Source organism: Cryptomeria japonica, chromosome 10 (assembly GCF_030272615.1).
Source record: "Cryptomeria japonica chromosome 10, Sugi_1.0, whole genome shotgun sequence".
Lineage (NCBI taxonomy): Eukaryota > Viridiplantae > Streptophyta > Pinopsida > Cupressales > Cupressaceae > Cryptomeria > Cryptomeria japonica.
Genome location: NC_081414.1, coordinates 619,837,403 through 619,843,402, shown reverse-complemented (window position 1 = coordinate 619,843,402; position 6,000 = coordinate 619,837,403).

Here is a 6,000-nt window from a genome sequence, read left to right as displayed (position 1 = left end):
GTAATATGACTCATATATGTATGAGATCATTTTGTAATAAGAAATGAATGTGATAGGATGCGAGATAAGCAGACCTAATATGCTAATTATAGGTTAAGGGTTTATGTATGTAGCAGAGCTTAAACCGGTACTGGATCTGGCATAGCAGATGCTAATCTGAAGCAGTACAAGACATTGGATTAATATAATCCATTTTGTAAGTCAGTGTGACTTCTTTTGTAATTGAGCAGTGAGCTCTAGGCACTTGGCCTTCCTGCATGTGCAGGCCCCTATTGTAAGAGTAATATTCCCTTATTGGCCAGTAAGTGAATATTGTGGGTCACAAATTCCACTGAGGTTTTTCCCACACCAGGTTTCCTCATTAAAATACCGTGTTATGGTGCTTCTCATGTGGTTGTTGTTATTCTTATTTACTACATTATTTCTAGTTTACTGGTACACAATTTTAATATGTTTTTCATGTTTTATGTCAAGTAAATTTTTGAACCGGTTAGATACTGATTCACCCCCAACCCCCCACCCCCCCTCTCATTATCTTTGGGAATCCTAACAAACGTCCCAATCGGAGGCATCTTCATCTGCAATATTCTACAGGGATTATTTGGTGGCATCATCTTCATGTTTCCATTTTTGCATGCCCTTGCATGAGAATGTTGTACTCACACTATCATAAAGTGCCAAACCTCTTTGCATCTTATCTTTGATGACTATTTGATGTAATCCTCTTGTACTCAAAGATTAGGAATATCTTGTGAGACTTGGTGCATGGCTCTAGTTGAGACTTAGATTGTCTCCAATGAGTTGGTGCCTAAGAGATTGTAAGAAGTTATAACATCGTAAATTGTAACCATGTACAATTTATACCACTTTTTGTGCCCCTACCTTAGTGTGTCCCATTTTAGCTCTCATCCAAGCCTATTTTGGGCATTTTTATCTTGACATTGATGTCATTTATCTACATGGTGATCTAAACCTCTGTCTCAAGTTGAGTGCACCCAATTCTTGGTTTGATCGCATCATTTTGGGTTGACAAGGATGTTTGGGGCACCCTTGTCTCGAGATGTCCTTGTCCCTCAAATCTGCACCCAAATTTGAATGTGTCGGTGCTCACTTCTCACTAGTCGGCTCTTGATTGCAATGCCTCAATTTGAAAATTAGAGTTCAGCCTAATTTGTGAAATACCTTGAGAACCCTATATAAGATCATTCTTCTAATTCATTTTCACATCCACACCCATCCACTTTTCTTATCAATCCACTCACATCATTTGCAAGCATGAAGGTGATATTTCAGCCCACCATATCCTTAAATCATTTTTCAGATCTAAGTACCACGAAGCAATAAATTACATCAATCTTCATGCAAGCATATTTTTATTATTGATTCGTTTATGTTTTGTGAAGTCATGTCATGTTATTACATCAACACTTGTGATCATATTCAAAGAGAATTGTATCATCAACCTTCATCATCTATAAAAATTCTCAGGTATAACATTCAAAATTTTACTTTATCATTTCAATTCAATTCAAGGGTTAATTCCAAACCTGGGGTTTGACCTAGGAAAATCCTCTCCTTCTGTGTGTAGGCAACGAGTTCAAAAGCTACATTTGTAGAATCAGGCAGAGTAGATAGAGATAATCAGATCCAGCTTTTGCAAGAGCGAAAAGCGGAGGATAAGGTTACACTACACACCTATGTCTGATGAATTTTTGGCAATCTTTGGAAGGTCATTTTGGATTTTATTTTTATCTCATAAAGATATATGTTGTTCACATTTGACATTCAAAGGACAAGGTCACTCGAAGCATCCTTTTCCCTCACTTTCAAACTCAAATTCCAAACACAAGTTCTTCTCAGATTCCTTATTCTAGATCTATACTTGTGTCTACACCTGAAACTACCTATTCATGTTGATTTATGTCATTTTACACCTTTAACCCAAGATATAGCATTCAATTTACATTTTTCCATAGCTCATTTTCAACTCAAACAAAGGGACCACCATAAGTCAATCAACTTTCATCCTTTGGGAGTGAATCTATTGAATTCTTCTCTCTTTAATGCAATTGAGTGGTGGGAATAGACTTATTCCTTGTTTACATAGCTAGACTAGTGAATGTTAGAGTAGGTGTTTCCACCTTACCCAAGAACCAATATGTAAACCATCCTTCATACATGAGAGAAGCAACTTGATAGAATATTATTTCACCAATAAACAAATGTATTGAGGTGAGTATAAATGTACAAGAGCCTTGCTTATAAAGTAAAGGCAAGAGTGGGAGCACCAATGAGGTGTGAGAGTGGGTAGAGGGTAGGTATAACCACTCAACAACCTAGTTACAACTACCAATACACTTAGGAAATACAAAAAGGCAACATAAGTAGAACATAAGCAAGAATAAATAAAAAAATACTCCAACACCCACCCTTAAGTGCAACTTAGGGAGTAAAACTATGCAATATGAGATGTATTATGGGTCCTGAACTCATCGCCATATTAGGTACCCATGTACAACTACAATGAAAATCTCTCGCAAATGGAGAAAAGGAGAAAAACCTCATGAGAGAAAATTCTTCTCCAAATGTGAGAAAATGAAGGACTAAGAAGCCTCTAAAGCAATGTCCAAAACATAGAAACATGAAGAACATTAGAGAAACACAAGGAAGTTGTAGACAATTGGCAAACAATGACTGATATGGTGCTATAACTGAATAAATCTCCTCTGGAACAAGATGATGATCATGAACAATGATATTCATAAGTGACCCAAATGACACTACTCAAACAATGATTTGATGGAAACAACTTCGAAAAAGCATCCGCCAATCGAAAATATAAATGACACATGAATCTGAACAAGTGACCTCAATAATACTACTCAACTAATGCAAGTTGCATGAGTGATCTCATCATCACTACTCAACCAATTCATGTTGGAAATACATGTGCAATAGTATAAAGAGACATGATCAACTAAGAAGGTTGGCTCCAAAAAATAGGAATGCAAGGGTGTCTCAACTCACTCAGAGTGAAACCAAGGGAGCATTAACACAAATAGTACAATACTCCTCCCCCCCATAATGGTGAACCCGATGCTTTTAACATCTTGCATTTTTCTAATTGGGTGTTTTCAAATCTGATTTTTCATAATGTAATTCACAAAATTTGATTGGTTTTATATTTCACATGTGATTACATTGCTCATTAGATATTTTTATCAAAATCATGTGTTGGATAGTAGCTTCTTTCACTTCATGTTGCTATCTTTTATTTATATAACTTTAATATTGTTTTGTATTATGAGGGTTTGAAAGATATTTCCTACATTTGCTTCATTCCTCAAAGCTTTCAATCATATTTCATGGTGCTATATGATGATATTTTAAAAGAAATTAATGGAATATTTGAATTTCATAAAAGCTTTGGTAGATGTTTCAAATGGAACCCTTTCTAATATTAGAGATGATATTGAAATGAATCATACGTGTGCCTCTTCTAGAGTATATTTTATTTATAAAAAAAGAATCAATACTCCTATCAATGATCTCTCCAATGGAGATGCAACATTAAAGAGTGACATTGAACCATCCTCTTCTCACAAAGGTACTTTAGTGCAAGAGGGACAAGGTAAACATGTCAATTTTAGTACATCAGTCACTAGATCCTCATTATTCTCCTAGAGCTTATCTTAATTCCAACATATTTCAAGACAAGATGATGTTATGCACTTTACTCATAACCTACCTCCTAATATAACATTGAGAAAAGTTGAAGCTTTAGATGATGAGAATATTTCTTCCCCACCTAACAAAGTGGATATGAATAATGGTGATAGGAATGAGAATATTTCTACAATGGTTCTTCATTCCTCATCTATTATCCCTTTGGCCATTCAACATGTCCTTACACAAAAAATTACAAAGAAGTCCATAACAAAAATGCTCCTCCTCCTTTAGTAGTTCTTTTACCAAAACCTTGTCCTTCTATCCCTCAAGGGACAAGACCTATCCATGTTGATAATCAAGAATAGATAGCAAAAACAATCTTTTGGAGACTCAAATATGATAAAAGCATTACCTTTCCTTTTGTAAGATATATCAATAATTATAAGAACAAATATGGTAGTTTGTATTGCCTCTTTCATCACAACTATTCTCATTATATTGCCGATTGTAAATCTTTCAAATTATTTGTCCAAGATTTATATGATAGAGCTTGTATCCATATCACACTAGATCTCATGCTTTTTCTTGATCCAAATTTGAAAGTGGTGCATTAGAATTTCCTTTTGTTAAATTTAAGTGATTAGATTATAGCAGAAACAAAATTCACCACAATGAACAGTATGAACATCAAGATACCCTAGGAAAACCTTCCTTATGAAGGTGAAAAACCCAACCACAAAATTCTCAGTTATATTAATCAGGTATGAGTATGATTTACAAAATGGATTCACTTCTGAAAGCTCTATGGATACAACAATTTACCATACAAGGTGATATATATAAATATCCAATTAGACATATGAATGCGAGATTCTAACTGTATAAGTCACATATGTATTCGATCTGCTGTAGGCATATATCTATTGATTATATCTTCAATTTGCCTCGTATGTACAATGAGGTTGAACTCGTTGTATTCTTCCGATCTGAGTATATAGTGTATATGTCTAAAACTCCAAGAGGGAGACACATTATCAATATATATCAAATCCGATGTCTTTTCAATAGAAGATGTGTCTCTTCATAACAACCTAAGTCGACTTCCAATAAACATCATTGATTATACACAAACCGATTCATTAATAACTTAAACACAATCAATTATGTAATTTGATTGTCCAATGTTTATCTAACAAACCCGATAAACAACTTCAATAATTAATCATCAAAACCCGATGATGCAATATATTCGATATCAATGCATAAGTAAATTGGATTACCAAATATGTAAGGCTGATAAGACATTCACATACTTGGTATCTACTAATTGGCCTTGAAGGATTACTTCTGACGCTACATCATCAACACTCCCTCTTAGCTAGGGAGGAATCCTTCTTAATACAAATGAACACAACCACCATGGCTACTCCCAGAGGGTGAATACACACAAATGCTAAGTCATGGAGTCTCTCACATGACATCCACCATACCTGCTCGCAGAGGGTGGATCCACCATACCTAGTCACAGAGGGTGGAACAAGGGCTGGAACCTCAAACTTTTGTCACAGAGAAGAATGCACAATTATGGTCAATAGTGGAAAGCTTTAGTAAAACCAACCCATCCTTTAGCTCTTTCCCCCTCTTTTTGAACCCAATTTCTTATTCTACATTCAACCATGTACTTCCAAATAGTTTTCCAAGGAGAGGATTAACCATAATAGTTTGGTAATTTGATGGGTTATTGGCATCACTATTTTTGCATAAAGGTATGACAACACTAGTCATATAATCTTTTAGGAAGCCCTCTTGAATACACTATTGAAGATACAGTTGATGCAATGTGCAAGGACTTTAGTAACCCACTTTAATTTTTTTTCTTGTAGCCCATCAATATCCCATGCCTTCCCTCCTCCCAAACTTTTATACCTTAATTTATATATTGAATGGTGAAAATATCAATTGTCTCTTTGATTACTAGCCCGGGTCTATGTTTATCATTGTCACACTCATATAGTAACTTCACATATTCAAGTCATTATTAACTCGTGAGATTATTTTTTATTTGTTTTCACTTTTGTTGTAGCTCCTTCCAAAATCTTTTAGAGTCATGATTTCCAAGGTTAATCAACTCCTCTGTTCACGTGTTCATATACTTATCTTTTTTACACCATTACATCTTTTCATATTCTTTCTTACTCTCTTTGACCATTCCCTCATCATGTACCTTTCTTTTTGCTATCTTGTACTCATCATCGAACCAATAATTTGTTAAATTTTATTTTTTTTGTTCCTCTCTTGGATCTAGCCCTCTTACACACATATAAATCCATG